The 11,643-nt window shown below is 35.9% G+C and overlaps 1 protein-coding gene across 8 annotated transcripts in view; it reads right to left on the bottom strand.

The window, feature by feature from the left end:
* Window positions 1–10,959, bottom strand: part of LOC128869480 (ankyrin-3) — a 363,477-nt gene extending 352,518 nt beyond the window's left edge. For 4 of the 8 annotated variants that reach the window (XM_054112038.1, XM_054112036.1, XM_054112033.1 and 1 more), the window contains exon 1: window positions 10,754–10,959. The gene's annotated coding sequence lies outside the window, so the exon portion shown is untranslated. The other 4 variants (XM_054112040.1, XM_054112039.1, XM_054112034.1 and 1 more) reach the window with 3 other exon arrangements.
* Between the last annotated feature and the right edge of the window lie 684 nt (window positions 10,960–11,643).

Below are 11,643 nucleotides of genomic sequence, written 5' to 3' on the forward strand. Positions count from 1 at the left end.
ACTTGACCCCAAGCTCCACTGGAAGCTGCACATAGAAAATCGAGTTAAGAAGGCCAATATAGCCTTCTACGCCTAAAAATCTATGTTCGGCAAAAAATGGGGTCTCAAGCCACTGTGCTTTGAGGGTTGTGCTAGGGCTATCTTTCCGAGCAGGCAAGATTGGAAAGAGGGGAGAGTTGTTGCGGATATAGATGCCTCTGTTTTCACTGACGGATCCAAAATGGAGTCTGGAGTGGGAACGGGGGTCTACTCCAAATCAGCCAGCATTTCAAAAATTTATTTATTTATTTATTCATCAATTAAAGTATAACTTAAATAGATTACTAATATTAAAGCTTAAATATAATATATAATAACAATACTGTGAGATACATTAGTCATAATTCAAAAAGTGCATCTCCAGATTAAGTCTTGCTTTGAAAGTATCTCGTGAGTTAGAGAATATATTCAAATGTTTGCATAATTGGTTAGACTGTCTTATACCACGTGCAAGCGGTTCATTTCGACTAAAATTGGTCTTGTGATAAGGTAAATGGAACATATTGTAGAGTCTTAGGTTACGAGTGGGACAATTAAAGAGTATTAGCTCCAGCAAGAAGTGATATTTGATATGATTCGTAACTATGTCTCTTATAAACATTACCGATGAAGTTTTTCTCCGCATTTCTAAAGTTAGGGTGCGTGCATGTCAGAGATGCGATAAGCGATAAGAGCGAAGCGTAGAAAATTAATGCATGTATTTTAATAGAAGTGTGCATGTCGGAGCAGCGCGCTAACTCACTCTTCGCTCGCTATCATCGATAAGAGCGTAGAAATTGTAGGCTAGTATTTTCTTCGCTATTATCGATGATGGACACATAAGATTTTATAAGTGCAGTATCTTTAAAACCTGCAATTTGGGATCAAAAAGATCCAAATCACCACAACAGGTTCATTTTGGATAAATTGTGGCAAAGTATTGTAGCTGACACATGAACTGGTTAATAAATCAATACCTATTTATATTGAATGTAACACTGAAAGCACCACGGCTAGATGTGATGATAATGCACAAAACAATGAATATCCGATTTAGATTCACAATATTCTAAATGTTAAAAATATTTCATTTTTTCTTGTTATTTACCAATGAATATGTTAATTTTTCTCCAATAAAATTATTCGTATGTATGTACCTTATTGTAAGCATCAATCGCTCCTCTTGCAAGATTGGTCTGTTGTGGCAGTTTTGCCAATTATGCTGCAGTCGATCCGAAGTTTGAGACAGAATATAATCGAATGTATCGCTTGTCATTCTCATATATTCGAAAAACTTTTTTGGATCCTGTCTCAAACTATTATAGAGATGGTGAAATTCTCCGAGTTCTAGTCTTGCTTGGTTTATAGGATGCGCCGAAAACTGGCGTTTTTCTCTTACAGTATTATGTAGATGATAATATGCAGCAGTAGGCGTCAACAACAACACATTTTCTTCCTCTGAATCACTCATTATTATAAATATTATAGCTCTTCACTTTTCAAAACTTAAATTGCAAATGCAACTAACGCTCTTATCGCAGCTCTGTTTTATACACCACACAAAACTATAGCTCGACGCTATGCTTTTGTCGCTGCTCTTATCGACGCTCTTATCGCTTATCGCATCTCTGACATGCACGCACCCTTAGCAATGCTAACAAAAGACATCTACTTTTATATGCAGGCAAACTGCAAGGCCAACGAAGTGAATGAATAGCAAATCGAGTGAAACGTTTTTGAACCTTCTCAATTCTTAAGGATGAACCCTTATAGAATGGATCCCAAATGATGCTGCAATATTCGAGGTTTGATCTAACAAGAGAAAAATACAAATTTTTCAGCGTAGAGATATCCTGGAACTCCCTTGAATTCCTTATTACAAATCCAAGCATAGATCTGGACTTGGCAATCATAAAGTCTATATGTTTGGAAAACGACATTTTCGATGTAAATATGACCCCCCAAGTCTTTCTTTTCGTAAATTTTTGTGAGGGTGGTAGTGCCCAACTTGTAATCGAAATCAATCGGAACTTTTCTTCTACTGAATGACATGTGCTGGCATTTACCAGCATTAAGAGGTAAGGAGTTATCATCACACCAAGCTTCCAATCTGGCTAAGTCTTCCTGAAGTCTTATGCAAACAGTTACGTTCTCTACCCGACTGTAAATTTTCAGGTCATCTGCATACATCAGACAACGTGATGTCTCGAAAACGTCTGGAATGTCATTAACAAACATTAAGAACAATAGTGGCCCAAGATGGCTACCTTGAGGTACGCCTGAGGTAACTTTGATGGCATCAGATTTTATGTTATTTATACGAACGAATTGAGTTCTATCTGTTAGATAAGATGCAAGCCACTTGAGTAAGCTAGGATGAAGACCAAATGAACCCAGCTTTTTAAGTAGGATACTATGGCTGACTCGATCAAACGCTTTCGAAAAATCGGTGAATATGACATCGCATTGTTGGCCTAAGACATAATTTGTAAATAACCCTAAATTCGTAACAGTAGATCTACTCTTAACAAAGCCGTGCTGATTAGGCGATATGAGATTTGAAATTTGGAAGAAAATCAAATCATAAACTAGCTTTTCAAAGAGTTTAGGTATGCAAGAGATTTTGCAGATAGGGCGATAGTTTTGGACTTCCGACTTACTTCCAGACTTATTTATCGGTAAGATAAACGATTTTTTCCAATTATGTAAAAACTCACCAGAAGCTAGTGATTTATTGAAGATAATTGTTAATGGTTTTGCTAGCGATATAGCACAGTTTTTTAGTAATATAGGAGGGAAGCCATCTTCTCCAGGAGTTGGGTCATTTGCCAAGGCCGATAGGCTCCTGAGTACATCATTAAATGAGAGCTGGAAACCTTTATTTGTTCGTGGGCTGTTAAAAGAGGTATGTTGTTGTTGTTGTTGTTAACAGCATAGGTAGCCCTGTCAGTGTAGGCATATCATCGTTCGTCTTCGCCTAGCTCATCTAGGGGTAGGCCCAGGAAACATGCTGTTTCGACAGGTTGGGTCCAAAGGGAGAGGGGGGTTAGATGAGTCGGTTTGAGGGGGCATGTGAAGAGGTGGTTAGTGTCGTGCGGGGTACCTTCGCATGCCGGACATGTGTTTGGTCGGTATCTTCTATTCCGGTGTCGGATTGACGAACATAAACAGATCGAAAAAAATCTGCAAAAAGATTACTAATTTTTTGAGTGTCCGACAACGTTTCCCCCAAATAATGCATTTTTTCTGGAATTCCAGTGGTTTTCTTTTTACCGTTAATGAACTGCCAAAAAGATTTATTGTACAATTTTCTTTGATACCACTCTCTACTTTAGAAATGTAGTTCTGATATAAAAATTTGTTCAGAACATCGAATTCTTTTTGCAAACGATTGTACGCTTCATAAAGTTTTGCGTTATTTTTAGATTTGCGGTATAATTTGTATGCTTTGGTTTTTTTATTGTTAAGATTAATGAGCCTGGAATTGTACCAGGCCGGTTTGGACTGATTTTTTGCAGACACTATTGGAACAAACATATGAATTGCCCTTTCTAGTCTTCCTACGAAATCATCATACATCTGTGATAGTACGGGTTTGTTTAAGACAGTTTCCCAATCTACCAAATCCAATGACCGCGATATCTGGTTGAAATTGGCTTTATAGAAGTTATAATTTATGCAATTATTAATAACTGATTTGATATAGCTTATATGTTTAAAACGTACACATAACGCTTTATGGTGTATGGAGTTAGGAAGAGGGGGTGAAGAGAGGGACTCGACATCGGACTTTAGATCATTGCTTATGAATACTAAATCGAGTAAGCGATTCATATCATTGTGTACTCTGTTAATCTGGCAGAGGTTATATTCGGCAAAAGTGTCAAGCACCTCACATTCACTCTCGCTTGATACTCCATATGGTACTAATTTCTTAGCATCATCGTCGAAACACCAATTAACATTGGGTAAGTTGAAGTCACACAAAATAATTATGTGTTGACCGCCAGTTAGACTATCCAGTATTGTACAATTAATTACATGCTTTTTATATAATTCAATTGGGCTTGAAGGCGATATATAACTTACACTAATGTATAATTCATTCGATTTTCGTAAATTAATTTTAATTATTATTTGATCAACATCAAAATATCCGTTGTCGGAACTCATACTTGGTGACAAAGTGATTTGTGTACTGGGTAGCTTCGAACTTACAGCAACAAGTACGCCACCACCTTTAGAGAGACCAGTAGTGCGGGAGATTCTGTCTTTACGAAATACATTATACAGTTGACAGTCAAATATTTCTGCTGTATAATGGCATTCAGAAAGCCAAGTCTCTGTTAAAACTATGATATCATAGACAGATGAAGAGGAGAAGAACAACAATGGTAGCATTTTAGTTCTTATGCCGCCAGCATTCTGATAATACAGGAGAAAGTCTGCCGTATTTGATAACTTATTAACGTCGGTACACGTTAGGTGTGCGGCGGTTTCGTCTCTTCTCTTTGAAAATTTTTAAACGGACGCACTTTTATATTCTATTGCCAAAGAGAAGCGTCGAAAATCTTGTTATAATTTTTTTCAGACACACCAAGCTTAAATGATACTCTCTTTAGTCCTTTAAGTTCGACGTCTTTCTTTACTAGCATATAACAAGAAAGGTCGCTCTTATCGATCGCTCCGTGGTTGTGTACATATTCGATTATGCTTTCAGCGGTCACTGTGGGGTTGAAATATGACAAATGTACCCACTTCATAGCTACAATTACATCCAGTTCACGGTTTGCATTACAGCCAACAACAGTGTTTTTCGGTTTACGTTTTGGATTTTTGTTCTTAGCAACAACAGTTGTAAACATTTCATCATTAACCGACTGCTGCTGCGAATCAGCAAGAGAAGGGTTATCCGACGGCACTGCTTGATTGCTTTGTGATAGCAACGACGTAAGCAGCGCTGGAGAGTGCGTAGCATGTTTTTGTGTTTCTACTGTTTTAGATTGTTTGGCATTAGGCGGAGCAGCGAGAAAGAGCTTATTGCAAACCTTAGCATTTCGTACGGTATTGACTGGAGAGTCGGCAGCGGCTGCAGCAGCGGTGGTGTTGAGTTAGAAACAAGTACTCGATCCTTGTTTTTTGTTGTTGCAGAATTATTGTTGTGTAGTACATGTAAATTGTTGTGAAGGGCTTTTATATCATTAGCCAAAGCGGGAATAGTAGCAGCGACATCGAGATCGCAAAGTTTGTGACGAACGGCTTTTACCTCAAACTGTAGTTCTTCTATCTTTTTAACTATATTTCTCTTGTCAGTTTGCAAAGAGCTAATTACAGCTATCATTTTCTCCTGAGCATATCTAAGAGATTTAATTTCGTCGAAAACAGCTTGCAGGTTGATTTCTTGCTTACTGTACTCCGCTGATGGATTCGGGCTTACGGGTACCGAAGTAGCTGGAAGCGACGAAATATTGGTGGTCTCAGAAATATTTTCATTGTTGTTGTTTGCATTTATTGGCGGAGAAACTGAGCGAGGCGACAGTAGGATCGAATTAAAGCGCGCTTTTGTGCATTGTTTACAACAATACTTCTTATTTATTTTCAGCAGGTACTCAATGTCAGCAGGCAATAAATTTTCACAAGTAAGATGGTAAAATTCACTGCACTTAACACACTGAATTTTTTTGTTTGGCTGCCCACGGTCAACCTTTTGACCACATATGCATGGCATTGTGGATAAAAAAGTGTCCAAGTAAAACGATAGGTTAAATCGAGTCACTGTCGCACGAACGATTAGGTATATTACCAACGGTATTAAAGGTATTAGTTAACGCGGGAGGTCGGAAAAACACGTCCGTTTACGTTCAACGCTTGCACTCTTTTTGGCAAGCCGCACGTAAGTGCTACTTGTAGCGTACCTGGGGTACTCTTGCCATCTTACCTACCTACCTACCTACCATAGCGATAAAGTAATATTTTCATAAAAAGTGAAAATTTGGAATACAAAATCGTGCGATTTTTTAATCAAAAATTTCGGCTGCGGTGCTTTTTTGTTCGAAAATGTTCATATATACATGTTACAAAAAACAAAAACAAACTTTTATAATTTTTCCGCCAGGATTTAATCGAAAGTCGAATGTACGCTGCATCAAAAAATTGTAAATACAGCACTGACTTTCGGAAGAAAGTGATAATACCTTTAGGATTCAACGATTTTTGGTGAAAATTTGTACTCTCTTCAATCTTTGATTTCATAGTGAAAGCAATAACAAAAAATGTAACGAATAAATTAAGGATATGCACAGCAAAAATAACACAAAAGAAATTATCATAAAAATTTTACAAAAAATTGTACAAACAGTAAAGGAGATTCAAAGTTTACTTAAAATGTATAGGTTTGACGTATGGCATCCATTTGTTTCAATGCCACCCTTCAGTCAACTTTTCATGGAACATACCAGCTTCTTGGTTTAATCAGGCGAAATATTTTGCCTCTCCTCTTCGATAATTCGCTTCAAATGCTCTTTGTGTCTTATTGTGTGCTTTCTAATTTTTTTTTTCCAAAATATCCTATAAATGCTCAATCGGATTTAAGTCTGGAGACTGGGGCGGATGTGGGAGCACAGATTTACAATTTTAAAGCAAGTAAGTTCTTATAACTTCCGAACTATGCTTCGAGTCATTGTCTTGTACCACCCTGAAATCCGAGCCGAAAGCAAGTTTTTCAGCGCTCTGATTTAAATTGTCCTTTAGAATAGATAAATATTTAAATCTATCCATAGTGCTTTCTACAAATGCAAGATTTCAACACCGCTAGCCGCCATTATGCCCCAAACCATTACATTACATTTCCGCCACTATGCTTGACGATAGGAGTGAGGTTTTCCTTTCTGAGAGCAGTATTCGCTGTCCTCTATACAAATCTTCTTCCATCTGATCCAACATGTTGTATTTACTCTCGCTCATAAGTATAACATAGTTCCAAAAGTCATCTGGCTTATCAACATAGGTTCCCGCGTACTCCAATCGCTTTTTTGCATTCTTGATAAACGTTTGATTCTTTTCAAACGTTTTTACGACGGATTGAATGGTAGCACGTGGTCTGTCAACAGTTGCTGATATCTCACCGTAGCTCCTTCCTTCTAGCTTTAACTTTAGAATTAATTTTTTAATATCAACCGGTACACCTAAATGCTTTTTTGGTGCCTGACTCTCCATGTCGAGGTGTTTACAATCAAAAGTATAAAAACGCACTAACAAAACGAGTATGGTTTCTAGGAACTGTACATATGTATGTCTCAAAAATATTTAACGCTATTTAAAACAGCAAGCATTGAGTGATTGTCGCGAAATATATTTGCTGTATGCACAATTATTTGAGCTAAGTTTAACGGAATGTGGGGGTTTACTCAAATCAAAAGGAAATGCTTAGAAATTGTCAAAGAATTGTTAAAGCTATTTCATCCCCATAAAGTAACAATTAATCGATAGTCAAAATTTTCACCAAAAATCGTTTAATCCTAAAGATATTATCACTTTCTTCGGCTGGAATTTAGAACAATGTCTATTTTGGAATTTCTGGCAAACTTTAATGTTTTTTTTAATGAAACTTGGTGGAGATGTTAGTGAGGTGTTAAGGAACACTCTTTATAACTTTAAATTAATCGGGAAATAATAATTTTTTAATTATTTACATTCAAAATGCCCTTGGGAACATGACTATAATTTGGCACATTACACTCTATATTTTTTAACATTTCACTATAAATCACCAAATATACACTCACACGCGTGTTTTTACCGATTTTTATGCTAATATTCTAATTATATCTATTAAAATTAAATGCAAATACATTTGCCTATGCAATCACATTCCAATTTTAAGCGCGAATAAGAAGAAGATTGGAATGCCAACAGTATGGTGTTGCCGGATGCCTGCAAATGAAAACAAAAAATAAGTTCTTGAGTTTAGTCTTAATCATGGGGGTCGGGGTTATTGTGCCTCCTTACTACATACACCCATATGACGTTTTAATTTTGGGTTCAATGGTTTTAACACAGAAAGGAGTTTTACGCAAAAATACTGTGGATTGCGTAGCCGGAGTTGGACTGATGAGGGTTATTTTTTTGAAGCGCGGCCGAAGGCCGCCCACGCGTAAAGGGGTTCTACGCAAAAATACGGTGGATTGGGTAGCCGGAGTTGGACTGATGAGGGTTATTTTTTTGAAGCGCGGCCGAAGGCCGCCTACGCGAAAAGGAGACCCACGCAAAAATACTGTGGATTGCGTAGCCGGAGTTGGACTGATTAGGGTTATTTTTTTGAAGCGCGGCCGAAGGCCGCCCACGCGAAAAGGAGTTCTACGCAAAAATACTGTGGATTGCGTAGCCGGAGTTGGACTGATGAGGGTTATTTTTTTGAAGCGCGGCCGAAGGCCGCCTACGCGATAAGGAGTTCCACGCAAAAATACTGTGTTAATTAATTTAATTTAATTTTAATTACTTTATTATTTTTTGTGATACGCTTAATATCATTGTTTTTAAGTTTAAATGAGTTGTATGTTTTTATTTTCAAAATTATTTCTCAACTTTAAATTACAGCAAAAAATACTGCAGTTTTACAATGAACCTTCCACTGAACATCCCTGCGTGCGAACTTCGTTTTCATTTCAGGTGTATGGCAACACCAACTTTTCGCTAAATTATAGAACTTTAACATTAAATTACTTAAAAACTATAAGCCTCCGGCAGGTTCTGTTTTCAGTTTTAAGATGGGGATACACCCCTCTATCACCCCCTTTTTACCGTTTTTTCCAAAGCGATAGACATTATACTAAATTCTAGCCCCTTCACCTTATTTTCACACACCTCATACATACATGTAATAAAATAAAAAAAAAATATTTTTATAAATAGTGAAAATTTAAAATTAATTTTTAGACTATTAATTAATTAAATAAATAAATTAAATAAATTGCGAATAAAAAATCCTGCGACTTTTAGTCTTAATTTCCCCCTGTGGCGCTTATAAATTTTACGATTAAACAATATTTTCTTATATAGTGTGAATTATAAAACTTTAGTTACACCTATACAGTGTTAACCATTGCGTTATACATTTCCCTTCAACGATATTTCTGTACAATAAGCAAATACGGTCGGAAAAACGTAAGCCTTAAACTTTTCCTGGGGGTCCTGTCGTGAGCCTAGGAGGTTGGGACTTTCATATTTATAATGGTAAGACCTTGTTCTTTCTGGTGGGCGGTGCCACGACCCTTCCCTCCTATCCGCCTGTCATCCAAATACATCGTGGTTGTAATAAAGATTTAAAAATTATAACGCACAAATGTAGTCACTATATCAGACGCTTATTTTACTTAAATACAAACACAGAAAAGTAACAATATTCACTTATAAACAGTCTTTATTAATTGAAGATTTGATTTAAACCTATTTTTACACAATAATACTACGAATTTTATTAAAATTCTATCATTACAAATGCTCTTCTAAACGTTTGTAATACCGTGCGAAATAAATGTGCGGGACGAACTATCAAAGGAGCGATAATGAGAAAAGAATAGAGCGAAAACGAAGAAACCTAGTCAACCAACAATGAGGTTCGATAGATTTTTTGTAGTTTTTAAAATAGTTAAATTAACCTTTGGCCTTCGATAGATCATTATTTACAAAAAATAGTGAAAATTTTAAATAAAATATAGCGATAAAGTAATATTTTCATAAAAAGTGAAAATTTGGAGTACAAAATCGTGCGATTTTTTAGTCACAATTTTCGGCTGCGGTGCTGTTTTGTTTGAAAATGTTCATATATACATGTTACAAAAAACAAAAAAAAACTTTTATAATTTTTCCGCCAGGACCACTTATAAATTTTACGCTAATACAACATTTTCATAAATAGTATGAATTATAAAACCCAAGTGCTTGCTGGGTTAATAAGTGCTTGATACATTTCTCTTCAACGATATTTCAGTACAAGATGCAAATACAGTCGTCAAAAACCTAATTTTTAAACTTTTCCTCTGGGTTCTACAGGGACCATAGGAGGTTGTGACTTCCATCGTTATAATGGTGTGACCTTGCTGTTTCTATTGGGTGTGGTGGATGGTGCAACGCCCCATCACCTCCGCCTACCCCCGAATATATCGTGGTAGTAATGGAAAGTTGTGGCAAATCCAGTATATGTATATATATATATATATACATATATATATATATATATACATATATATATATATATATACATTAATATATACTATACATATATGCATATAATGTAGATATAACCCCATTTCGTATCATAGTTATCCGCTAACGTTTTATATTGTTCATTTTCAAGGCGTCTGGAAGAACTTCTTGTTGAAATAGCCAAAATTGGTGTATTGTTCTTCACTTGGAAATAAAATAACTTCAAATTACAAAGGGTGGGGCTTTTTTTTAGGATGTAGGATACCCGTTCTACGCCACCGACGGACTACCACTTCAATCATTTTTTTCTCAAAACACGGGGCATCAGCTGGAGTTTTCGGCTGAAATTTGGAATTTCACTACTTTAAAGATGTATTAAAGCAAACGCGAATGTTTGTTTTACTATACTATAATTATGTTCTTAATGTTCTCCACTGGCAATTAATGTTTAGATTTCCTATTTACGACCGGTGAAACGTACAGCCCCAAATATGTGTATTTAGCAAGATGACTTTAAATAACATTTACAAACCATTGAAACGTTTTTACCACGATATAAAAATTCTTTGAATGTTTTAAGGCATACGTATAAGTCAAATTCGTTTTTACACCGAACAAACATGTATCAGACCGAATAACTTAATACCCTTCCTTCTATCGAATTGTATTATTGAAATTCACATTCGTGCGTTTCTTTATTTATTCGGCATTGAGCACCCAATTTTCACGCGTTGACTCATTGCCAGTGTTGTCGTTTCCTGTACATAATTGTTTGTTAAAAGTAAAATTTATCACAGTTGATGGCATCCGCCCAGCTGATTTCTTCGCCATAGATATGAATACCGTCAAAGTTATTTGTTTTGTTAAAATCTGTGTGTTTACTTTGCCATTCATGTGTATTGAAAATGTATAGTTGATGATTTAAATAATATCTAAAGTGAAATCTTAAGCAATAATACAATAAAAATGGTACATTGGACTCGAAAAAGGTTGAGCGGGGTAAAGTACCGGCTGGGATTCACAATAATGTCTATTGGGCCATTTTTGGCAAACAATAATGTCTTTATAAACGAAATTTGGTGGCGATGTTAGTGACGTGTTAAGGAACACTCTTTATAACTCCAAATTATTCGGGAAATAATAATTTCGTAATGATTTGCCTTCAAAATGCTCTCGGGAACTTCAATATAATTTGCACATTTCACTATTTATTTTTTTACACTTCACTAAATATACATTCACACGCGTGTTTTTACGTATTTTTATACATATATTCAAATAATTTTCATTACAATTAAATGCAAATGCATTTGTCCATACAATCACTTTAAAATTTTAAACGCGAATAAGAAGTTGGAATGACAACAGTATGGTGTTGCCGGATGCCTGCAAATGAAAACAAAAATATGAACAAAAATGAAG

This window comes from Anastrepha ludens, chromosome X (assembly GCF_028408465.1).
Source record: "Anastrepha ludens isolate Willacy chromosome X, idAnaLude1.1, whole genome shotgun sequence".
NCBI lineage: Eukaryota > Metazoa > Arthropoda > Insecta > Diptera > Tephritidae > Anastrepha > Anastrepha ludens.